Source organism: Belonocnema kinseyi, chromosome 2 (assembly GCF_010883055.1).
Source record: "Belonocnema kinseyi isolate 2016_QV_RU_SX_M_011 chromosome 2, B_treatae_v1, whole genome shotgun sequence".
Classification (NCBI taxonomy): domain Eukaryota; kingdom Metazoa; phylum Arthropoda; class Insecta; order Hymenoptera; family Cynipidae; genus Belonocnema; species Belonocnema kinseyi.
Window position 1 is genome coordinate 18,784,438 of NC_046658.1, and position 27,698 is coordinate 18,812,135.

A 27,698-nucleotide genomic window follows, 5' to 3' on the forward strand; every position below is an offset into this window, starting at 1 on the left:
AGTGGCTCCGTCCACCCAAAGGTCACGAGATCCCGCCGATCCATCGCATTGAATCCATTTTCATTGGCTCCCCCAGCTCTAGATTGGTCGGCATTGTTGGCTCATGCATTTTCGGCTCTACGCGAGGCTGGTATACGCAACATGTAGCAGAGCCGACTCACCGACACGCTAAGTTTGAATGTGTCGCTCCCAGATGGGGGAGAGGTGGGGGCCGAAAAATCCCACGTTCTGGAGACAATGGACACACCATCTGAAGGTTCGTTCAGGTTTCTCACCAAGTGCACCCGGGTGCACTCGGGCTCGTTCAGCGGCGCTGGGTGAGTGGGCGTATCTACCCGGGTGAACCGTTCAGAAATCACGAGATTGAAGGGTGGGGGTCACTCGAAGCGTGACTATTTCACCCGATGAAAAATGGTAGGTGGAAGTGAGTAAACACTGAAATTGGCGGGAGGAATTAACGGCAAGTTGGAAAGTTAGCGTACATACAGAATATAACTCGTGCAAACTTCGTTATAAAGAGAAAAATGAACAGTATGAAAAAAGTATGGAATTCGCACCCGGAAAATATATAGTTATTTTGGGAGAACACCAAAATTTAACGTATTTAACTTCAAAATAATGTAATCGTTAATCCTAACCTCTACCGTAATTAACACTACAAAGTGTAAATAGAAAAACAAATTATATCCACATATCTTTTAATAATTATATTACAGAAATAAATATAGCAATTTTTCGTATTAAACATTTTTTTTAAACGTCTGCCGTATTTTTAAACGGCAACAATATTTTTCTTATTTTAATAGCATTTTACGAGTTTTAAATCAAATTTATTTAAGAAAGACACCAGAAAAACAGTGTTCTCTCTTCTAGTTGACAGCATATAATATTATTTAATCATACCTATAACAGTGCTGCTGTCATACTTTTTCTGAGAATTTTTGCCGACAAGATTAGTTTTTTATACGTTTACACCATAATTAGCGTCATACACAATCTGATAATTAAAAAAAAATTGCATCCTAACCTACTGACTGCTACACTAAGAGGTTAGGTTAATGCACAGGAATAGGTCGCTCATCCGCCTCAAAACAGTGGCTCATCCCGCCCTGTATTACATTTTTAGTCAAATACAAATTTTACCTATTTCGGTTTTACAATTATATATAAATCTATTAAAAATTTAAGGCCTAATAAATAAGATTTCTAAATAACCACTGGGAAACATCTAATATGTGATTTTGCGTGATTCTTGTATCTTCTTAACAAATGGAAAATAGCAGAATACAGGTCTTAGAATTTTTACTTTCATTTTTTCCACATTTATTCAACATTAAGCGAAAAATTTCAAAAAAGAAGTTTCATAATGTTTTTCCTGATTTTAGTACAAAAAATATTTACAAAATAAATCATAACCTACTAAAAAATTTAGTGACTCATCTTTTCCCCTATGCTTATCTCGCGCCACCCTACCCTAAGTTGATGTGAAGAATATTACTACTTTTCAGGTTATGATGCGTTCTCTTAATTTGCAAAAAAAGAAAACCAGTCAGGAGTTTCCAATAACTATATTACAGACAGCAGTTGTTTTCTAGCCGGAATTTTACAATTACGTGATAACTGCTCTCCTACCAAGTTTTCCAAGTTATAAACTGCCCAGTGGGCACACAAATCCTAAACTTGTCCTATATACGTCTTTCGGCGGACGTCTTAAGGACCTTTTAAAGACATGAAAAGATCCAAAGGATGTTTTAAAGACGTCAAATTATATAACATAGAGGTACAACCTAATGACGTCTTTAGGACGTCCCGGTGCCCACTGGGTGCATTCGGATTCGTTCTAAAAGGTTCCTTAAATTTTTTTGCATTAAATTGTGGAACAATTTTTTTAGAAAATCCAATTATTCTATTAGACGTTTCGCTCGGGCATCGGACATTCATGGAAAATTCCACTAAAATGCCAGCACTTTTCACCTCATTATCACTATCCGCATCATCACTTTCCAACATAGTTGCAAACATAAACGTTTATAACAATAACTGGTTTGATGCAACTGCAGCAACAATTATTTTCTTCCGCTGGCTCTACATTGTATGTTGTTAAATATAAACATAACCTGGCAATCTTTGTATTCGCGGCATGATTTGCGTCAAATCCTTTCACACGCAACCGTTCAAAGAACACAAAACTTCGCAGTTCACTTTCGTAAACCACGCCCCTTTTCCAGGTTCACTCGATGAGGGCACTTGAAGAGAAATCTGAATGAACCCTAAGAAGGGTAATCCATCGCTCGTAACTAGAGCTCTAAATAGGAAGGTACTATGGTCCGCCATGTTTATTTCACCAGCTGGGCAAATGGGTTCTCGAGCACACTTAATGCCCGAACAAAATGGTAAATACTGATAATTATTCTTGATAATCCCATATGTCATTACGGAATGTATATTGTGTTCCGCTGCGAGAAAATACGAGCATTGCACCACACGTATGATGCAACTTCATCGTCGAAGGAAAACAATTTCGCGACATAGTGTACACGTTTTAACTCCTACTCTTTGGCGTTTAATCTTTGCCACGTATGTAGGTAGGTAGTACATGTATGTAGATCTTCTAAAGAACAATTATTTTTTATTTCTTGTCAAATTTTCCTCAAAAGAAAGAAGTTAGAATAAGGTAATAAAGCATTTCGTCTTCTCTACTAATAAAAAATATATCAAATCAGAGAAGAATTTTTTAAAACAATTTTATTTTATTTTAACATTTAAGAATATTCTTAAAAAGCTAATTAGAACATTAAAATATTTCAATTTTTCGAATAATAGCAAAAAATAAATAATGTAGACAAAAACATTGTTTCAACAAATTAAATTCGTTTAAATATTTAGGTGTTTTCATAATAAACGAGTTAGTAATTAAAAATATTAACATTTGTGTTAAATCAATGGGAAACTTTGTGGTATTTGCGCCACCTCTAAATATTAACTGATTTTGCTCAAATTTGAAAATTTGTTTGGGCATTTGAACAAAAATGGGAGGCTTTAAGTGTACTCAAAACTGTCAAATACTTATGCAAATTGTTTGCGTAAAAAAGCGTTTCACACTTTGTCCCTTTTGTACGCATAATGAAAACTGATTTTTATCACATACACTACATTCTTCCAAATATAAAAAATCGTACATTAATACGATGACGCAATAAAATTCAACATCGAATTGCTGTTTTTCTCTATGAGACATTTACCCATTTGCCCAGCTGATGGAATAAATATGGCCGACCATAGTACTCTCCTTTATAGAGCCTTAGTCGTAACGAGTGCCCCGAACTCTTCTACGAATGTGTCGCGCTCAGTCTCTGATTCGTTGCTGTTCGTCCGCAATTTGAAATGCTAAAAAATAACATTTTTATTGTTTATTATGAATGATATGATTTTAACTCATATAAATGTTTACTAAAACGATATTAATGAATCTTGATAAAAAAAAAATTATTAAGTCCATGCTGTGTTATGGTTGTTGTGTTATGGCTGTTTTTGCTAAATATATAAATTATTCTATTAATTAATATAATTCTATTGAAAAACAAGATTTTCAATGCATTTTAATATTTTAATAAACTTAAAATAACAAAAATTTCGAATAATGAAAAATATGCAAGAAAAATACAAGTTAGTACCAAAGGCTATTTTTTATTTACACAGTATGCACTTAATAAATTTCTATTTTTTACAAGATTCATTAATATCGGTCTAATAAACATTTACATAAGTTAAAATGACATTATTCATAATAAACAATAAAAATGTTATTTCTTAGCATTTTAAATTGCGCGCGAACAGCAACGAATCAGAGACTGAGCGCGACGCATGCGGTAGAGTACAAGTTTAGGTAGCTTAAGTAGGTTTGAATCCTAAGCAAGTGCGATTTTTTTGATGCGTGCGATTATATGTGTAAGGTACCGCATCGGCGAATTGTGTACTTAACAACTATAAACAATGAAAACTGTAGGGCAATAAGTTAAGAAATAACTTTTTCTTTCGTTAAGATATCCAGATAGAGACCGATAAAATGCCGCATAGGGAATTATAGTCAGGATAATTTACGGATGGAAAAAATTCCGTGTAGACAGAGATACGAAAAAAGATAGAAGAAGTATTATGGACCGGCTAATTGCCGGATAGAACCGGATAAAAAAGGGCACAAATGCCGTGTAAATTTCCGGATAGAACCCGAGAAAGAGTCGAGCAGGGTAATATACGGATCAGAAAAATTCCGTATAGGCACAGATACAAAAACAATACGAATGAATATGAAAAAGTTGAACTTAAGATGAATATTTTTTAATGCGAGAGTTCAAATTTAGTTGAATGTTTTTGAGTGCGAGTGAACGAGAGGAAGTTTAGAGCACAATGAAAACTTTTTATTATGAGAGTTCGCGTTTATTTGAATGCTATTAATTGCGAATGAATGAGGGGAAGTTCAGAACAAACGTGAAAACTTTTTAATGTGAATATTCTTATTCATTTAAATTTTTCTACTTAGAAAATAGAATTCGAATGCATTTATATGCAGAACGGCTAATTCAAATATATTTAAAAAATTTTTTAATAATAATAATCAAAAATAAAATCGTTCTCTTGGCGGACTGACTGATCGGAAAGGGTATTCTACAGCGCATCCTTATAGTATCCACATATATAGTATTACTTCCGTATCTTGCAAAAAAAACTCAAAAAACAGCAAGATGGGAATTTAGCTCGTTGCAATTCGGATTCTACGTTAAATTTGGCAATATAACGCCACGGAGTAATTGCAATAGTGTTTTCGAAGCGTTACAAATTTAAAAAAAAAGTCAACTGCTACTGAAGGTGACTTCAAGCGCATCCATATTTGCTTCATTAGTATGTTTTGCGTGGAGTTTAAGAATAAAATTAAAAATTTCAAAGATGTCAAATAAATGTAAATAAATATACTAAATAATTAAATTAATCTGAAAAATATGGCAAACTTTAAAATTAGCAGGTAGATTATAAAAAATTTTTCGGAAACGTTAAATTTTATTTTTTTAACATTGCAAAGCATTCAACCTTTTCCACTGCGGTAACATAAGACATGATGAAAGCCAAACAAAGCCTTATATAATGACAATTTCATTACTATTCCTTTATCAACCCTTCCACGATTGGCGACGCACGCGCAGTGCTGTGAATGTTCTGTGCGCTGTGTGAGACAGACATATATGTCTGCACTCTCTTTTTTCCGGAAATCTCTTACGCGGTTAGCAATATATAAGTATTACATATATGAATGAGGCACGAAAACGTAAAAGCAAATTGTCGTCGTATTTGTCACCTATTAAAAAATGAACCTCACATAATTGATGCTTTGTTTTGTTACTTTGCTAAAAAATAACTTAAACGATATAAAAGTTGAAATGATGTAGAATTACTAATTTTTGAAATTGCGAAATTGGCCTCAGTGAAAGGATTACCCTTCCTGTTATATATACTGATATAACTAGTGACTCTATATCTGAAATTCGAGTCTAAATTAGATTTTAAAAGCAAGGTTAACAAACGGAGGTTAACAACTGTAAAGTCAGCATTTTTATTCATGAATGTCTATTATATACATAAGCTTTTAAATTAAAAAAAGTGAATTATCTAATAAAAATCTCATTTTTTATAAACAATTTGGGATTTTATATTAAAAAAATTTGTTATCTTACGTTGTTTTACATTACCACCTATAGAGAGAAACGTTGGAACAAATACGATGTAATTCTCCTATTGCAAATACCTATATAGGTCACTAATAGGATTCTATATAAGGATCCTATAAGTGATCTATATAGGATCACCTATATAGGTCAGTATAGGAGCCACCTATAAGAAATGAAACAGCTCCCTGCATAGGATACTATATAGAATCCTGTTAGTGACCTATATAGGATAGGTGATGAACCGGAAGTGTTGCGCAGTAGTTTCCTATAGCACATACAGCTGCGCAGAAGTTATTTTTGACTATGAGATTGCCTAGTAGTAGGAACCTGTATAGGTTCTTATATAGATTCTAACCTAGGAAAAAGGAACCCATACCCTTACCATAGAATTATTTAGGATTCTATAAAGGATTCTATGCAGGAAGCTCTTTCATTTCCCATAGGTGGCACCTATACTGACCCATATAGGTAACCCTATATGGATCCTATATAGGTCACTTATAGGATGATTATATAGAATCCTATTAGGGACCTTTACAGGCACCTATATAGGTATTTGCAGTAGGGTCTTATCAGACATTGATAAAAGATTTTTTCAAGTTTCATCAGCATGTCGGGATTCACTGTCTGATGCTTGCGAATCGTTTTGAAAAGGAAGATTGAAACGGAGTACTTCATCTTCTGAAGTAGCATCAGAATCATACAAATGCTGTCCGGATCATTTCTTTCCCCTCGAGATGTCCATAAACGTCTCCGCTTTTGACTCTGAGAGAGAGTGGCAAACTTTTCATTTTTTCCATTGTTCATAATTTCTCTGCTCTGCCCTTATTTCTTTCAAAGTCCTTACTCTGACAAGTTAAAAGAACACCTATTAATGTAACTTGTCGGAGAGTAAATTATAGTCACGACGAATAGTAAGTGACAGAAAATATAAAAAAATTTTCTGAGGTTAAAATTGTTTTTGTCCTTTCTGTCACTTACTGTCCAGCGTTACTATTATAATTCACTTTCCGGATTTTGAAAATGTAACAAAAATTTCGGAACTTCTCCAATTTTCTTCCCGTTTTTTTTTGTTAAAAAATCATCATTTTGGTTGAACATTATTCGAATTTGGGTTGAAAGTTCACGCATCTAGTAGAAAATGAATTTTTTTGTTTCAAATTAAATAATTTTTTAATTTTAAAATTAAATCTCTTCGTAAAATTGATAACTATTACATGTTTCTTTGAAAGCTCATATTTTCTGTTTGAAAACTTCACTATTTGGTTACAAATTAATGAACTTAATCAAATTTGTCACGATTTCAGATTTTTGGCTTGAGAATTTGAAAAAGTAGTTGAATTATTAAGCTAAAACGACGTGGTTGCAAACAAAAAGGGAGATTTTTTAACAAAACAGTTGAATCACTAAAAGTTAAACAAAATCGTTTATTTTAATGTTTACGTTTTGAGGTTAAGCCTCGCGCAAAGCGCGACGTCTGTTTAGTACAAATTGGAGACATTTCTATGCATTTATATATAACGATAAAAAATAAAATAGTATAGTCTTATCTGCAATTTTCGATTATCAGTCAGTATTCAAAAAATCAATCAGCATTCGAAAAAAATCAATCACAATATTCACGAGAATCAGAATAAAAGAATCCAAAACGGTGACGAAACGAACTGATACGTAAGTTGGGCGCGAAATTCAAAGTTGCATAGTTTAAAAAAGAAAATTATAGATTCGTTAAACAAAAAAGGTATATTTTGCTGAATAGCTAGATTTCACTTTCCATGTTTTAACTTATAAAAACCAAACTACATAAAAAGTATATCCAAGAAACATGACAAAATATAGACGTAACTTGTAAACGATTATTAATTGACCAACAAATTTCCAAATGTCTGAAAAAATATTTTTCCGAAAGGTTCATTAAGTTTATCATTAATTCCAAAACATTTTGACTTTTTATGATTTTTAGCGGAGGAAATTATTGAAAGAAGTGGAAATTGTTTAAGTTATTATAACCCTTAAATGATACTAGGCGTCCATTGGACCCCAGACCATTTTTGAACGAATATAAAAATTCGTAAATTCCATGAATTTTTCATTGTTTTTCAAAGTGTTAAAAATAAAATTTAAGTTACTATACCGATTGATTCTTTAGAAGAAATGTTAAAGAATACCCAAAAAAAACTTCTTAACAAAAATATCAAAAATTAAACTTTTTACAACAGTTTAAAAACGTTGGGGTCCAAAAGACCCCAACTGTCAGCTACGTTATTTTTTGGAGGTGTGTCATTTAAAGGTTAAAATGTCTTGAATAAACATATTATTGATAACATTAATTTGCTGCTTCTATCATTCCACATAATACTGTTAGTGTATAGTTAACGTTTAAACCTCGATTAATGTATTTTACTTTCATCCCGACAAAACGATGCTTAATGGCAGGCATATCGTGCGGGCACGTTTGTTATCTGGGAAGGGAAGAAGGGATTTCTTTAGGAAAAATAATAGAAGTGTCCAAAGTTGCAGTATATAACCCCACCTAACTTCTAAGCATTGGAGACAAGGTTGCAACCCCAGGAGAGTAGCGGTATAGCGGGTTGCTTGCCTAACAGGAGTTAATCTTAAAAACCTAACAAATCGTGCATTTCGTTGACTTCTATGGGCCAGGATCGGTCTGCCACTTGATTTTTACTAGTTTTAGGCATATGTCGACCATGGGGATGGGTTTTGGAAGCGGGATGCCTAGATTTCAGGGGCACAAACAGAAAATACCGGAAACACAACGTTTCTATCAAAATCTCTTGCACAACTGGTATACGTGCAGCATTTCTTTATGTAACTTCATTCTACTTTAGCTCTGTATTATGAAGATTGTCCAATTTTACCTCTAAGGTTGTTGCTCTTTGGTAAAAAACTATTTAGAAAAGGTCTATTCACTAACTCTCAGTTGGGAAGCGCAAGGATAGTATAATTGTAGCTGAAGATTAATTTATTTGTATAGCTGAAGAGAAAATAATGTCTTAAATTTAGGAAAAATACAAAACTCAAATTAAATTCTTTGAATATAGAAGAAAGATCCATAGCGAACCGAGTGAACGTCTATGATGGGCATTGAACTTGTTGCAATTCGGATTCAACATTCAATTTTTCATTAGAATGTCATGGAGTAATTGCAATAGTATTTTTCAAGCGTTAAAATTTAAAAAAAATGTCATTTACTTCTGCTGAAGGTGACTTTGAGCGCATAAATAATCGCTTGAGGGTACTTTCACACGATTGCAGATCCGCAAGTTGCGGACTTGCGCAAGTCATCTGTTGTGAAAACACCGAAAAAAATATGTAACTTTATTAGTTCAATAATACCTTGAACTAATACGCTTCACATAAATTAGAATTCAGTAGGTAAAAAAATCGAAATGGATCTCTTCATTTAATTTGTAATTTTATCGGTTTAAGTATAGAACCGACGCTATAGCAATACCGAATTACATCGATTAAACAAGTATTAAAATGGAGCAGTTTTTCATGTAGAACTTGCAACATTCATAAGTTGAATGTCAGCGGTTCTAAAGCATCGAAACATACACTGTTCCACTTTTGTATGGGGTACGCAACGAAATCTGAATCACAGTGCGTTAGTAAGATAGAAATTTCACGATTCAAAATACTAGACGCGTTTTGTTTAAACAACGAACAGCAGCGATTCTAATCATGTGCAAACGGAGCAGTTCCACGTATCAAATGCTCACATTGAAGTGTTAAACGGCGCTAAATCAGGCAAAGCGAAACCCGACCCGTTCAATGTTGTCATACGCGAAATCTTGACGTCTAAACAGCAGTGCGTCGATATAGATATATATCGTTCGACTCTGCTGGTTCGAATGACGACGAACAGCTAGGATCGAACGAATCTGTAACGTAGGAGCTTCAAGTGAGCATTGCGCTGAGTTGAGGCGCCGGACAATATGTGTTGGGAAAAATTAAGCAATAATTATTTAAATATCAAATCTCGCGTGCTCTCCAATTTATCGGTGAACGTAAATAATTCAAGTAACAAACATCGTTCATTGAATAAAGTGCGAGAGTTAAGGATAATGAACTGTCAAAGTTACGATAATGCTGTATTGAGATAGTTGCAGATATAGAACACTATCGGATCAATCAAGGAACGCCAGCTGATCGAATGAAGTAGATTTGGATTATTCGCAATGCAAAATGCAAGTCGATTGTTAATCTAACCTGGTATGTCCTGCGTTAGCGGGTTGCGCAAAACTGCGTATTGCAGTAAAATAAAGAAATACGTGCTTCTAATTTTTTGAAAGTAAAATTCATTAATTTTTAAAAATAATAATTAAGCTTGCACATTTGATCCGCTGGGGTCATTTTTATAGCAAAATATTACTACATGGCACATCTCCATTTCATTGTATCGACTCATCATAAAAACGACGACCCGGATGCGCATGAACGCGCACCAGGTCATTTAGAAGGTCATCTACGAGAAATTTTTGGAAATTTAAATTTTTTCCTTAATCAAAACAATTATAAATGTTTAGACGACAACTGTAATGCGCAGGATCGTGCACCAGGTAATTTAATACGTATTCTACAAGAACTTTTTCAAAATTCAAATTTTGCCAACGCCCAAAATAATTCTCAATGGTAAGTTCACGACCCGGGTGCGCCGGATCATGCACATGTCCTCTCAAACGTCATCTACGAGAACTTTTCTAAAATTTAAATTTTGTTAATGACCAAAACAATTACAATTGGTGAGTTGACGACCCGGGTGCGCCGGATCGCGCATTGATCGTTATTTTGAGCGTTGAAAAATCTTGAGCTTCATAAAAGTTTTAATAGATGACGTTTTAAATGACTTGGTGCACTATCCGGCGCACCCGGGTCTTCGCCTCAGCATAAGGAACTATTTTTGATGTTGGAGAAGTTTTAATTTTGAGAAAGTTCTTGTAGCATACGTGTTAAACTACCTGGTGCACGATATTGTACACCCAGGTCGTCGACTTACCATTTGTAATTGCTTCGGTTAGTGACAAAATGTAAATTCCAAAGAGTTCGCGTAAATTACGTATAACATGAACTGGTTCACGATCCGGCCACCCGGGTAGTCGGCTCTTCATTGAGAGTTATTTTCGATGTTGGCAAAATTTGAATTTTGAAAAAGTTCTTGTAGAATACGTGTTAAACTACCTGGTGCACGATCCTGCGCAACCTAGTCGACGTCTCACTATTTGTAGTTGTTTTGGTTATGTACAAAATTTACATTTCCAAGAAGTTCTCGTAGATGACCTTGTAAATGACCCGGTGCGCGATTCGGCTCACCCGGGTCGTTGACTCACCATTTGTAATTGTTTTGGTCATTGAGAAAATTTAAATTTTTAAAAAGTTCTCGTAGATGACGTTTGAAAGGAGCTGGTGCGCGATCAGGCGCACCCGGGTCTTCGACTCACCATTTTTAGTTGTTTTGGTTATAGACAACATTTAAATTTCTAAAAAGTTCTCGTAGATGACCTTCTAAATGACCTGGTGCGCGATACAGTGCACCTGGGTCGTCGACTCACTATTAGTGATTGGTTTGGTTATTAAAACAATTTGAATTTTTGAAAAGTTCTCGTAGATGATATTTAAAAGGATCTGGTGCACGATCAGGCACACCCGGTTCGTCAACTCACCATTGAGAGTTATTTTGGAAATTGGCAAAGTTTGAATTTTGAAAAAGTTTTTATAGAATACGTTTTAAACTACCTGGTGTACGATTCTCCGCACTCGAGTCGTCGTCTCACCATTTGTAGTTGTTTTGGTTATGGACAAAATTTAAATTTCCAAAAAGTTCTCGTAGATGATCTTGTAAATTACCTGTTGCGCGATCCGGTGCACCCGGGTCGTCGACTCACCATTTAGAGTAATTTTGGGTGTTGACAAAATTTTTATTTTGAAAAAGTTCTTTTAGAATACGCATTAAATTATCTGGTGCATGATCTTGCGCACCCGTTTGTTATATCACCATTTGTAACTAAAATGTTACAAATAAAATGTTTACAAAAAGTCGATTTTTTGAACAAAACAACTTTTAGTAGCAATTAATTATATTGGTTTTTTTTTGTGATAATAATTTTGGTTTAAGGAACGCTTATAACATTTTTTTCGATGAGTCGATACAATTAAATAGAGATTTTTCATGTAGTAATATGTTGCTATAAAAATGACTCCAGCGGAAAAAAGTTGAACAGTGTGTGCTCGATGCTTGAGAACAGATGAAATTCACATTATGAATTTTGCGAGTTCTACATGAAGTACTGCTCTATTTCAATACTTACTTAATCGATGTAGTTCGGTATTGTCATAGCGTCGGTTCTATACTTAAAGCGATAAAATTACAAATTAAATGAAGAGATCCTGTTCGACTTTTTTACTTACAGAGTCCTAATTTATGCGAAGCGTATTAGTTCAAGGTATTATTGAACTAATATACCCAGTAACAAGCGTTGAACTCAGAAAAATTAATAATTTGTATTCCTATGAATACGCGATTTTTCCTCCGTCTAAAAATCCCCGAACGGGAACAAGAAAAAGTACAAATCCAACTCCTCTCAATCGACTTAGTAAAATTTAACGAAAGAATTTATTTAACCTATTTTTTATTATTAAATCTTTTTATAACTTATAAATTCGAAAAATATTCAAATTGATATTTATTTATATTTTAGTAATTTATTTAAACGTCTAAAAAAATTCAAAAGAGAAATCTATTCAAATGTGTGAATTTAAATAATTTTAACTCTAGAGAGGCAGAGTTCAATTAGTGAAAATTGAAATTTCAGAATTTACATTCCGCATGAAAGAATGAAAACAACTTATTACACATATTTTGTGAACTTATTATAAGGAATTAAATAAAATCAAAATATGACCACTTCTGAGGAATAAAAAATATCTCCGTGAGGTGCGTTATCGGTACAATTAGAAGGAATTAAATATATTGAAAACACGTTCTCTTTGGGCGAATAGAAAATTGTGTGGCGGTCGCTATGGAAATAGAAGTGCATAAGTTTACGGGATATCTTATTGTTATTGTGGCATTTTAGACCGATGCAAAAATCGCGCATTCAAAATAATAGAACAATCTTCACTTTTGCGCTGAAATGTGAAAATATTCATTTTTCTCTATTCAACGCTTATTGCCGGGTAGCCAAATGGCGGTAATTTGAATGCTCGGTTTAATTTTAATAAAAGATTTAATGTTTTTTAAATACTAGGCTAATTTATGCAGCTAAAAATGAAATAAAAATGTCAATGTTTTGATAAAAAGAAACAAGCACATTTCAAATCAGCTGATTCATCTCCAAGTTCTGTGTTTAACAGTTTGGGTGTTTCTTAGTTTGTATCGCTTTTTCAGCAAAATAATATTTTTGTATACAGGAGATAAGTGCTTTTGACATTCGTAACATAATAATATTATGCCTTTGCAACAAATAGTCTGTATAAGTTTTACGGCATTTCTTAACGAAAGTGTAGACATCCCAGTAGGCACAAAGTTTGGCGACGTCTTTACGACATTGTTACGACATTTTTACGAAAACTTTACGACGTCCTATGTCCATGTAGTTAAGGTGTCTTTACGATATCGTGAATAAGTCGTATGATCTGACGATGTCTTTACGAAATCGCAAAGACACTGAAATGACATGGACATAGGATGTCGCAAAGATGTCGTAACGATGTCGTTAAGACGTCGCCAAATTTTGTGCCTACTGGGATTATATGTACTTTAGAGGTTATGCCGGCTAAGCTTTCGTATTTCCATACGGTAAGACGTATACATGCCATCCTCTGCAAAGGCATCATATTATTATTTTAGCAAATATCAAAAACACTTACCTCCTGTGCACAAAAACATTAATTTGTTGAAAAAGCATATGGAAATACGAAAGCTTAGCCGGCATAACCTCTAAAGTACATATAATCCCATTATATGTACTTTAGAGGTTATGCCGGCTAAGCTTTCGTATTTCCATACGGTAAGACGTATACATGCCATCCTCTGTAAAGGCATCATATTATTATTTTAGCAAATATCAAAAACACTTACCTCCTGTGCACATAAACATTAATTTGTTGAAAAAGTGATACAAAATGGTAAACACCCAAACTGATGAACACAGAACTCAGATGGATAAATCATCTGATTTGGCATGTGCTTGTTTCTTTTTATCAAAACATCGAAAAATGTATTTAATTCATCGCCTTTATTCTACTATAATTATCTTTAGCTGCATACATTTAACTATCATTTGAAAAATAATAAATTTTATATTAAAATAAAATTGAACATTTAAATTCCCGCTATTTGAAGATTTTTCCGCTGACGGAAAAATTTCTGTTTTCACAACTGATGAATTGCACATGTCCGCAACTTGCGGGTCTGCAATCATGTGAAAGAGTCCTCAGTCGTATGTGGGCACTTTCTTCGCTGCTTTGATTTCTCAGGTTTCCACTGCATGGCGCTAGCACCCAGCCAAAATTCTTAGTCACCGAAGAATGACGACTATCAACTGCTACTAAAAGAAGATGTGATTGTAGCCGCCTTTTTCCATGTAAATGAGAGGTATTATAATTTTTAAATTTGTTAACGCTGAAAAAAACTATTGCAGAAGGGTTGGACAAGTCTATCACTGGATAGAGCATCTGGCTGGCCTTCAGTACCTCGTAGATTGATCACTTTATTGGAAGTTTTAGCGAGTCTTCAGTTAACGGAATGCACTCCAGGGGCTTCTCTTTTGTAAACAGTGCTCGGCGGTAGTTCGTAAGACTTTCATAATTCTGCGAACGAAAATATATGAATTATTGCTATTGTTATCTTCGACTTCCCTACTGAGAGTTAGTGAAGTGACTTTTTCTAATGTCTATTCACCACTTATCCACATGTATCATTTTCTTTCCACTCACAATCCCTATTCTAGTTTTTCTTTCCAAATGAATCTTCCGCTTAACCAAACCTGTTTATTTCTATACATTATGCAATCCAAAACCTTATCTTTCTTTTTCAATCCCTATCTTCTTATCGCATTGGATCTTTTTTCATCTTTTCGAAAATCTATGATAGCCTTATCTTCTTGAATCCCAGTCTTTCTATCTAAATCAATCCTCCACTTATCTACGTCTATCCTTTTCTATTCGTTGGGCAATAACAAATTCCGTCTATCTTTTTTAATCCCTATTTTCCTATCCAAGTGAACCCATATCCATCTTTTCCAAAATATAAGATTGCCCTATATTCTTGAATCTTAGTCTTTCTATCTAAATTAATCCACATCTTATCTACCTATAGCCTTTTCTATCCGTTGAGCAATAACAAAATTTCGTCTTTCTTTTTTTATCCCTATTTTCCTATCCAAGTGAACCCATATCCATCTTTTCTGAAATATAAGATTGCCCTATCTTCTTGAATCCCAGTCTTTCTATCAAACTGAATTCTCCACTTATCTACCTCTATCCTTTTCTATTCGTTGGGCAATAACAAATTTCGTCTATCTTTTTAATCCATATTTTTCCATCCACGTAAATCCATTTCCATCTTTTTTTAAATATAAGATAGACCTATCTTCTTGAATCCCAGTCTTTCCCTACTAACTGAATCCTTCACATATCCACCTCAACCCTTTTCTATTCGCTGGACGAAACAAAATTTCGTCTATATTTTTGAATACCTATTTTCCTATTGCAGTGAATCCATTTATATCTTTTTTAAATATGAGATAACGCTATCTTCTTGAATCCTAGTCGTTCTATCCAAACGAAACCTCTGCTTATTCACGTCTATCCTTAGCGAGGTTCGTGCTAGTTGACGTACATCCCTGACTTAGTAACCGCAGGTTCCCAGTAGGTGGCGACTGAAAAAGTCATTCACAAGTGAAATCATTTGCACCGTCTGTAAGTGGAGGGCCAGCGGACGCCTTTACAGTGTTCGAACTTCGACTAGTAGGTCGTAAAGCTAGTGAATTCTGTTGTTAGGTATATAAACCCTTGCTGGTTTAATACTTTTTCGAAGGAGTTTGAAATTCGAAATATATTATTATTTTCGTAACGCACAAGAATACTACATACTTGAGTGGTTTCAAATGGATAGAAATTATAATATACCAACATATACCTATATATATATATATATATAGGTCAGCATAGGAGCCACTTATAGGAAATGAAACAGCTTCCTGCATAGGACACTATATAGAATCCTAAAAGTGCCCTATATAGGACAGGTGATGAACCGGAACTATTGCGCAGTAGTTTTCTATAGCAGATGCAAATGCGCAGTAGTTATTTTTTACTATGCGATTGCCTAGTAGTAGGAACATGTACAGGTTTTCATATGGATTCTAACATAGGAAGAAGGAACCCATACCCTTACCATAGAATCATTTAGGATTCTATAAAGGATCCTATGCAGGAAGCTGCTTCATTTCCTATAGGTGGCACCTATACTGACCTATATAGGTAACCCTATATAGGATCCTATATAGGTCACTTATGGGTACTTTATACAGAATCCTATTATTGACTTAACAGGCACCTATATACGTATTTGCAGTAGGGAGATAGATAAAGATAGAGATTTGTGAACAACAAGATATAAAAATATAGGCGCATGGAACCACAAGGGATAGAGTCAGTGATAGAGAAAGATAGATGGTTATGAACATCATGGATAGAAAAAGATAGACATTTGTGACTTTAGGGGATAGAGGCAGGGATACAATGAGATATATATCTAAGTACACGCGACGAATAGGGCGTGGAAAGGAAAAGATAGCCCTGGCGGACCGAAGGAACCAAATAGAGCCTCTACAAAGTACCCGTAAAGACCTCATTGGGTCCCAATTCGGTTCCTTTTTGAGAAACTCAAAAATTGCGATAACTTTGTGAGTCTCTAATAGAAAATTTAACGTAGAATCCGAATTTCAAGAGTTTAAAAGGTGATCTTGCTGTTATTTTTTATTTTTTTAAATAGGAACCAAATTGAGACTCAATGGGGTCTTAACGGGTGCATTGTAGAGGCTCCATTCGGTTCCTTCAGTCCGCCAGGGAGAGTTTGTGGGATACAAAGTGTGCAACTGCGAAGAATTGAAAATCTATATTTTTCTATCCATACGTTTCTATCTTTTTGAATCTCCTTACTTCCAGAAAGGATGCCTTAAACTACTAAATATCAAGTGGGGAACCGATTCCGGACCATAGAAGTCACCGAAATGGACGATTTGTTAAGTTCTTGAGATCTACTCCTGTTAGGTAGATGACTCGCGATACCGCTGCTCCCCTGGGGATGCAATATGGTTTCCACTTCTGAAAAGTAAGTTAGAGGCAATATCGTTCATCAACCGCCGTACGACCATGGAAAAAATGTTTTAAACTCTCATATTAATGTAGAATAACAAGTTTGACCATTCCGTGTATCATCAAAAAACTTGTACACATTGCTAAATTTTTCTAGTTTTTCATTCTAAAAAATGTACTTAGAACAGCTGCGCCATAAGTTTTTTGCCAGTAGACAGTTCTTTTGAGTTCAAAATTTGAAAAACCGAATGAAAAACATTAACAGTATTTCGAATTAGGAAGAAATAATCTTTATTTAAATTTTATACAAATAAGATTACTTACTTATAAGGAGTATCGCATTTAAAGAATTGCAGTACAGAATTATAAGTAAAATTAATTTTTCAGATTTCAGCGTAAAAGTGAAGATTATCCTATTCTTTTGAAAGCTCGATTTTTCCATCTGTTTAAAATGTCATTATAAGAACAGTGTATTTTCGAAACTTATTAATTTCTATTTCCATGGTGACCGCCGCATAGTTTCCTATTCCCCTGTAACTTTCTAGGAAGGAAATTAGGAACAATACATAAGTTGTCAGTGATGTTGCCTGTTTTGTCTACAGAAACTAAGGTTCTGGGCTTAGGAAAAAGGATTTCAGGGGTCAATTGAACCGCCGCATCGTAGAAGAGGATATAAAATATTTCGTGAGGAGTGGAGAGGCCCCCGGATGTCATTCAAACCCAAGCGACTGGGACCCCCCCCCCCACTCCTCAAAAATATTCTATATCCCGTTCTACCATCCGGCAATTCAATTGAATGGTGAGGGATACGAAATAGAGATTAGTAATAGATAAGTAATAGTACTTCAGCTGGAGCTGATTTAGCTTGAGCCTGTACTTGAACTGGGACTTAAAAGGAAGAATCACGACGAATACCAGCAGAGCTACCGCACTGCAGATTGACTGGAGACTGGGAATTGAGTTTGAAGTTGTACTAAAGAGGTTGACTGGCCTGCAGGAGAGAAGGTCCGGAATTTGCGAAGAGTAGTAACTGAGGCAGCAGAGCCCCCGCACTGACGGCTCTGGCCACAGAGACTACGAACTCAACTGAGAATACAGGATATCTCCTTTTATACTAGGGTGGACTCAATTTGTTACCACCCTTTTCCACGTGTTCTTCTAGAAGTTTCTGCTACACGGAAAAGGTCCACGTGTAATCGATAATACAAGAGTGGACGCAACTCGGTTCCACTCTTTTCCACGTGTTCTTCCAGAAGATTTTGCTCCACCAATAAGGTCGACGTGTAATAGAGCGGGTGCAATTATGTCCACCCTCTTCCACGTGTAGACTTTGGAAGTTTCTACTCCCCTGAAGAAAGGGTGCAGCATTCGTTGCCCAGACATATTTGAAAAGTCTAGAGTTCTCTTCGGTAATTTCTTTAACGATGAAAAAGGGGATTGACAGGTGTTCTTTCTTTATTCCTCTTTTTTCTATCTCCCTCTTTCTATATCGATACAACTTATAGCCTTTGGGTAGAGCCGTTTCTACCCAGATAGCATAAGAGTTTGCGGCAAGCTTGCCTAAACCTTGCGGAACAAGGTCCGGAAGCTTGCATTGCAAGGTTTAGGCAAGCTTCTCGCAAATAAAACAATGTCCGCCATGCGGCAATATTGCGAGGTAGATTGAGGAATCATTGCCATGGGAATCTTACTGCAAGCTTGCCTGCAATATTGAGGGAACATTGGAGGAAGATTCCTGGGCAAGTTTTATTATAAATTTCTTTTTTTACGTACCATACATCATACATTTTTGTAGACACATAAGACGGCATTCTGAGAGAACATTAAAAAATTACTGCGCAGTCCTAGGTGCCATGCAAAACTAATGCGCAATGGATCAAGTACAAGATTCACAGGCAGTGTATTTTCCAAATGTGGTATACGCCTTTAAGTTTTATGGTTACAACGTTAAAAATATTCAGATACATAAACATATCTGTTAAAAGATACATTTTAGGGTTACAATACATATTTTAGAAATAATTTTGCGCACAAATTCTCGATATTTGGTTAAGTATTTAATTATTTAATTAAACATAGACAAGTTACAGTACCTATTAGTCTATATTGCAAACGTAATTTCTTGGAAAAATTAGTTAAATATTTATTATTTTCCACATACTTATAAAGTTACAATATTGCTGCAATTGCGTACATCTTCTCCTCAAGATTTAGGTAAGTATATATTGGTTTCCATATATTTTCTAGGTTACAATATCTCTATAATCTTAATTGCGTACATATTTATGAGAAGATAATTATTCTTTCTTTACCAAGTCTATATCATTTTTATGATTTCGGGTCCATAATGATTTCTTGAGAATTCGAAAAATATTTATATGATTTCGGTTGAATACATCATTTATTGAGAATTCGATTAACAATTATTCAATATTGCTATGATTACGGTTCAATACATGATTTCTTGAGAATTTTATAAATATTTCAATGCTTTGGCTGTAAAGTTTTAGTTTTGCGATTTTTCAGTAGCTTAATACACTCTCAGAAATTTATTCTAAACGATAAAGTCGGTCCTTCAATCGTTTAAGTCGAATAATTAAAAGCAGATTTGTTTCACTTTTAAACGATCTAGTTTAACGCTGAAATGATGTCAACTAAATCGTAGAGTAACGCCTTTTCATCTTTAGAAGATAATCACTTTTACTGTGGAACTATTCTTAGGTTAATGCTAAAAGTATGCACTTTAATGGTTAAACGATTGCATTTTAAAAACGTAGTTATACGATTTCAGGCACGAGCACACTTATCGTCACTTATCGTTGAAATGATTCATTTTTAAAAGACTCGCAATTTAACCGTTAAAGGATCTGTTTTCAAACTTAATTCTCAAACGATGGCACTTTAACTGTAAAAGTATTCTTTTATTGTTTAAAGGACATTTCTGAGAATGTATATGTTTACTGGAGGTTTGTTTGCATACTTTATTTCAATGATTTTTGTTACAACTCATGCACTATATAACTGAGTGTAGTTATAGGATTAAATTTTATTCACACATTGATTTACGTTTGGAAATTACTCCAATCTTTATACGGTCACTGAGGGTGACATCTCCCCCTCTCCGACTTTAACTATGGGGGTGAAACCGCCTGTTCAAGTCAGTATTTTGGAATATCTTCTTTTCTAAATTGAGAAGAGATAGATCCATAGTCTTATTCTATCATTATGTTTATCTAAGCTTATGTTAGTATTTTTAATATGTAACGGTTGCAATCTACAGGACACCGAGTACAGGCAGACTTTCGATGCGTAGCAAGGATAAATTAATTAGTTATATATATATATATATATATATATATATAAATGTAATATAGACGTATGAATATGAGTACCAGTGTGAGGTAGACAAAGGCTGATTAGTACAGGCGGTTACCACTAGAAAGCGTCAAACACTTTTCTCATAAGTAAGCATCGTTCAAGTGGTCTCTTGTCAGGTGATTTCTCTTCAGCGCGACAGCTCTACAAAGGAGGGAGTTGCGCACCTCGTTAAGCTAACCAAGGTATCATTTTTGTTTAAATTACACATGAGGTGTACGCTGTTCTAGCTGCCGTAAATATTAACCTGGGTACGCCACCTCGGCTCTAGGAACCATTTTAAAATTTTTGTTTTCAGGCACGCCATCCAGGCTCTGAAAAATTGCATTGATGTTCTTTTTTGAGTGCGCCACCTCGGCTCTAAAAAACCTAATCACGTTACTTAAATGGTTACGCTATCTAAGCTTCAGATTTTAATTTGATTTTGTATTTTGAAATCAATTTCTTATTTTTTGATTATTTTTCTGGGCACGTCATCTCGGCCACAGAGTCATATTTACTTGTTTCCTCCAATTGAATCTTGGTTCGCCAACCAGACATAAGATCAGTTTCCCTTCCTGGACAAGAAATGCACGCTATATCAGCTATTTCTATTTCTATTTTACATACGAAATATGATATTAGAAATTATACTGTGAAAGGGATTCCGAAATAAATAAGGTTATTCATGTTGGAAATAATGTCTGTTTCAATCTATATTTGCATGTCCTGGTCATTAGTTTTAATATTTCCTGAATTTTAAATATTAAAAAAAAAAAAAAGTTTAACAAACTCTTACAAATGTATGCTCAAAAAAGGGAGACTAAGTTGGATACGGCATTACAATGAATCAAAATGTCCTATCTGTAATATGATTTTACTTAATGGTACAAGTAATTGGTTATAAATGTAATACTGAAGGGTGGTTACTGATTAAAATCTTCCCTTCTAGAAATAATCGATTGGAAACGGTTTACAGCGATTAAGGGTGATCAAAACTTTCATCGGTTTCAATTATTTCTCTTTGTATCAATTGTTCCCAATCGTACTGAATTGTAGGTAACTCATTCAAATTTAAAAAAAATTTTATTTGAAAAACTTAACCAATACTTTTACATTTCTTGCAATATAAGAATGCTGAATTTTTAAATAAATTTGATTTGAAATTTTTGAAAATTTCTAGTTTTTAATATTTAAATAATTTGGTTTGTCTATGCCTAATCTTAAAATCATAAAATTCATAATCTTTTATATAATAGTATGAACGTTTTTGTGCAATTGATATAAAATTTAAAAATGGTTTGAAACTAAGTTTAACATGCTAAAATTAAGAAAGTTATTAAGTTTAAGATTGAGCATCTTAGGAGCCTAGATTTTAAGACGTTATTTTTTAAGTTTCTGAATTTCGTACTTATTAAAATTAAATCGCAACAAGATTAAAACTTTACATTTTTCATACTTCAGTTTCACAGGGAATAATTTTAAAATAAACAAATTTACAGGCTATTCTGTGTACAATTTTTAAATCTAGGGAATGAGTCCAAATTTTTTCTTCGATTTTAGTAGATACCTTGTGAATAATAAAATGAAAATAAATTTACTATTTAATTTAGAAAGGTGAATTAATAAAAAGTTTTTTTATAAGATGAATTTACGTGTTGATAATGGCTAAGAATTAAAAATTGAGACCTCTTCGTGATAAAAAATCTATTATCACTAATAGTATTTTTTAATTTTTCAACTTTATTCAATTAATAACAGCCTAGAATTTTTCAAGTAATAAAATAATACTTCAATCAATTTTCTGAAGTTTCACGTTTTTAAAACATTCGTTTAATTTTTTGTTTTATCTCAATCGATTTTAAAACCTATAAGCCTTTTTACAATTTTCACTACAATAAATGTCCCAAGAGCGCATAATGAAACAAAAAAACAAAAACAATTTTTCTGCGTTTACTAATATGAAATAAACTTTTTTATTTTTATCGCGCGTCTGATTTTATGTTTTCAATGTATAATTCTATTAGCACATTTTTTATCCTAGCATCACTGTCACTTGTTAAAAATTATCTAGAAAATTGTTTACTTTCTTTCGTAATATATACTGTTCAAATTGATATTATTCCAAAAAAGTAAATAATTGTTTTTAAATAATTCCCGCCGTACGAAAGTGCTGCCATCACGTGCCAAATACCAAGTACCCGATTGGAAACAATTGAAAATGCAAAATGCCTCATCTTTGTCAATCGTTTCGGCGCAATTAAGGGCATGTGATACTTAGAAAATTGTCAAATTTTTAGCCAAATGTGATTAATTTTCATAGCGCTTAGGAAATCCGAAATAGTATCGAGTTTTTGCGTGTTAGATTCCCCCGGCTTTTTTCCTAGGATAAGAAATATTTTGCCATCAAAATCTGGGAAAAGATAACGAACATGCTAACGGACATCCTCACACACACTTTTTTTGTGTTTTTTTTATCAAAAAATTTTTGATATTGCTAACAACGTGTGTCTATATTTCGAGGTTATGTGTGTTACAATTCACCCGAGCATTCCTTTCAAACTACACAATATTTTTGGCCAAAAACTTTGGACTTACAAATAAACATAGTAACTAATCTCCCGGAACTAACCTTGTTTGCAGGCAATCAAAAAAGTTTATTTCATAAATAATTTCCGGATTATTGGAAAGGCAGAGATGAAAAACGACGTCACCTCAAAATAATGCATATGCATACAATTTTTATTTAGCACGATAAATTTTTTTGTTATTATCCCTCAAAAAAGAGTCCGGGGACGTCCGTTAAGTTTTTTAAAATTTTCATTTTTGTGGGAAAAAAGCCGGGGAAACTGTAAGTACCACATGCCCTTATAGTCTAAGAGCCGAGGTCATTTTTGGCGAGTTATTAGGTAACGATTCTGCCACTATTTTCCTGATTGTTGAGAATATACTGATCACAAAATATGGCTTCTCCAGGGGTAGTCCCGGGGAGAAGGTGTTTAATTACTCATTCGAAGTTGTAAAAAAAATGATTAAAATAAGTCATAGGGTGACGGCTTAACCGGGCAGTTTGCAATGTTCTGCCAGGATGTTATCCCCGAGATTTTGTTCTGCCTCTTCGAATATATATTTTAAATAATGAGTAGAATGTTATATAAAAAATTTGTATTTTAGAAAATAACTTTAAAATGACATATTCTTTTACACCTCTAGATCGTTCTGCCCCCACCCTTCCGCACAGACCTATTGTTCTGCCAATTGCACGAAGCATTGTCTAATTGTCTCCACATTCAAAAGCAGAAAAATTCAGCCGTTACCCTATGACTTTTTTTAATCATTTTTTTTACAACTTCGAATGAGTAATTAAACACCTTCTCCCCGGGACTACCCCTGGAGAAGCCACATTTCGTGATTAGTATATTCTCAACAATCAGGAAAATAGTGGCAGAATCGTTACCTAATAACTCGCCAAAAACGGCCTCGGCTCTCCGACCATTAAGGAACACGATTCGGAAGATTGAGATATTAGTTCTATCCATTGATGCCAGGTTGAGCTAGAAATTTACCCCCACCATACCTACCGTTTGGGAGCCGCAAAATCAGAGTTGGTCAGTTACGCGTATCTCGAGTATTTTCTACGTATATTACAGAACCTCATTTTTTAAATATAATAATTATTAATAATTCTGCAGAATGCGTTATAGTAATTGAAAATAATAATAATGCCTGGACTGAGAAGAAATACGCAACATCATAATGTAATCCCATGGAAGAATTTGTTTTTCGAGCGGAAGAGAGGACAACAAACTTTCGCAGTGTCGTTTGCTTCATTCGATAATAATTATTATGTACCATATTGCATAATATTATATATGTAATTATACAGGATCTCCCTAATTATAAATTCAAACTGTTTAAAAATTTATTCAAATTTAAAGAGTTTTTAAATATTGGTATTTGGCGCTAGATTTACGAGACAAATAAAATTAAATAAATAAACACGAATCTATAAACATAAAACTCTGGAAAATTACATAGGATTCTACATTCTGTAGTATTGTGATCCTAAAAACATTTTTTTACTATTTACTGCAATGAAAAGTTGAAAAGCGAATACAGGAAACACGACCCACATCAAGATAAATAGATTATTTGAGGTATTTTTCGAAATTGCCCCAAGCGCATTGAAATTTTCCATTCGGACGTGATGTACGTCAAATCACGTAGAAAACTGGAGAATTAATATATTGGGTATTATATGCGTAGAAAACCACGTATAATACGTGGAGTATTATGCATACGTTACCAACCCTGAGTAATATACGTAGTAATAAACGTGCAAACCCTGCGCAAAACAGAAGGTTCATGATTACCACTGTAAGTTAGTATGTGAGACGAAAAGGCACGACTCGAACTTCGGTTTTCTCAGGTTTTCCGTTGCACGATGAGTGCCGATCTGAAAGCTGCGGAAAACTTCGGTGGTCTTCCATTTATATCTCGATATCCCAGTGTCTTCGGAATGACGATCTAGCCACTCCTCGAATTCATTCCGCTTTTGAAATCCCGAATTACCTTCGAATCATTAGGCTTATTGCGAAGAGGAAAATATCTTTAACTGTATGTAAATATATATAGGAGACAAGATTTCAGGTCCTAATATAAATATAAATACATTTCGAACTGAAATTTTTAATTTTTACCTAGGTTGCAGTTGAAAAAATTAATTCTTAACCCAATAAAAAAACACAAATTCTCATGCAAAGAAATTAATTTTCAAACAAGAAGAATAATTTTATACCAAAGACGATGAATGTTCAACTAAAGAAATAAATATTCGGCCAAAAATGGACTAGTCAAACTTTTGAATAAAAAATGGAATTTTCGTCGAAAAAGTTCAAATTTAACATAAGAAATTAATTTTCAAGAAAAAAAGATTAATTTTCAACCAAAAATGGAACAGTTAAATTTTCAGTAAAAAACTTAATTTCGATATAAAAAAACAATGGAATATACAAGAAAATAATTAAATTTTCAACAAAGAAATGAATTTACGAACAGAAGGACTAATATTCTTTCAAAAAGACGAATTTTCAACAAAAAACATGAATTTTCAACTACATTGTAGAATTTTTAACTAAAAATGATTAATTTTCAACAAAAAATTCAATAGTTGCATTTTCAGTGAAAAAATTAATATTGCCCTAAAAAAACAACAAAATTTCAACGAAATATTTAAATTTTCAAGCAAAAGATTGAATTTGAACATACCCTGGCGAACCAAACGAACCGAATGGAGCCTCTACAAAGTACCCGTAAAGACCCTGTTGGGTTCCCATTGGGTTCCTTTTTAAAAAACTAAAAAAAAAACAGCAAAATAAACTTTTAAATGTTGAAATTCGGATTCTACGTTGAAATTTGCATTAGAAACTCACGGAGTAATCACAATACTTTTACTTGCAGCGTTAAACACTTTAAAAAATAAAATACCTGTCATTTACATTGGCCGCCGGCGCCTTCAAGTGTATCTTCTTTTAGTAGCAGTTAATAAGCGTTCCGTCGGTAACTTTAAGATTTTTGTCTGGATGCTAGCGCCGTGCAGTAGAAACCTCAGACAACAACGCTGCTAATCAAGTGAGGGAGAATTTTATTTTTAAACTTCGCGCGCAACATACTACTTGAGCTATTATGGATGCGCTTAAAGTCATCTTCAGCGTGAGTTCCTAATAGAAAATTTAACGTAGAATCCGATTTTCAACAGTTTAAATGTTTATCTTACTGTTTTTTGAGTTTTAAAAAAAAAGAAACGAATGGGGACCCAATGGGGTCTTTGCGGGTACTTTGTAAAGGCTCCTTTCGGTTCTTTCGGTTCGCCAGGCTAAATAATTTAATGTTCAAACGAATAATTGTCTGCCGAAAACCGAAATTGAAATATTTTCAAATTAATCTTACACGAATTTTTTTAACAAAAACAAAAAACAACCATTTTTCAAAAAAATTTTTAATGTTTCACCAGAAAAAAAATTTTTAACGAAAGCAGATGATTTTCAAACAAGAATAATATTTACTAAAAAAGATGGATTTTAAACTAAAAAAGATAAATTTAAAAATAATAAAAAATCGACAAAATTAATAAATGTTCAAACTTAAAGATTAATATTAGAACTAAAAAAAATATTTACAATAATATTCTACCAAAAATTTCAATTTTTAACCTTATACTTAAATTTTTAATTAAAAAAGATGGATTTTAAACCAAAAATGAAATTATTAATAATTTATTTGAAGTTATTGTCTCTCTTTTGAGTGAATTTCGAGTTTCATTGTTGACAGAATGGGTTTCACCCAATACTTATTCTTCTTGAAATTTTCCTTCTGTTTTGAGTGTCGTTTCGAACCTTTTTGTAAAAGACAGTACTGAGGTAGTAGAATGATGTCTCTATGTTTAGCAGACTCGGACCCTTTTTTACTGGGAGTTCAGTTTCAACTCAGGTTCTGACGAATTTGGGCTTTCCGATTCTTGAATCAGTTAAAATCAAGTGTGTTATTCAAGACCATTTAATTAGTTTTTAATTTAAAGTCAGTATATCTTCTGGCCCTTCAGGTTTTTTAGGTCCTTTCTTAAGATCTGTACTTCCGGAGGTTACATCTGTTCTAATTTTTCCAAAGAACCAAAACCTTTTTTTCCGTACAAAGTGCTTGTTGGATTGACTGTTGGACAGATTATTTGGATTATAGTAATTCTATCACTGCTCCACGTCAGTCTGCGATTAATTAAGTAACAGGAATTGTTACATTTTCAGTAAAAAAAAAATAATAAAAAAAGAAGTTTTAACAAAATATTTAAATTTCATCCGAACAGATTAATTTTTAAACGAAAAAAAAGAATTTTAAAAGAAATAATTTTCTACCGAAAAGATGAAATTACAACTTAAAAAATTGTATTTCAACCAAAAAAAAAAACAAACAACGAATTTTCAACCGAGGAAAAGAATTTTCAAACAAATAGTTTTCTAAAAAAGAGGAAATTACAAAAAAATTTATTTGCAACAAAAAAAAGGAATTTTCCAAAAAATAGGTGAATTTTGAACCAAGAATGCTATAGTAACGTTTTCTATTAAAACAATCATTTAAAAAAAAAAACGAAGTTTAAACAAAGTATTAAAATTTTTCACAACAAAATCATTTCTCCACCGAAAAGATCAGATTTTTCACACTTATTCTTTGGGCTCCCAAACAGACCATAAGAGTATTAAGGGACAGATGAAGTGAGGGGGGGGGGGG

At 33.5% G+C, this 27,698-nt stretch overlaps 1 long non-coding RNA gene across 2 annotated transcripts in view; it reads right to left on the reverse strand.

The window, feature by feature from the left end:
- Positions 1-27,698, reverse strand: part of LOC117167823 — a 66,872-nt gene that overhangs the window by 35,166 nt on the left and 4,008 nt on the right. The window lies entirely within an intron of this gene.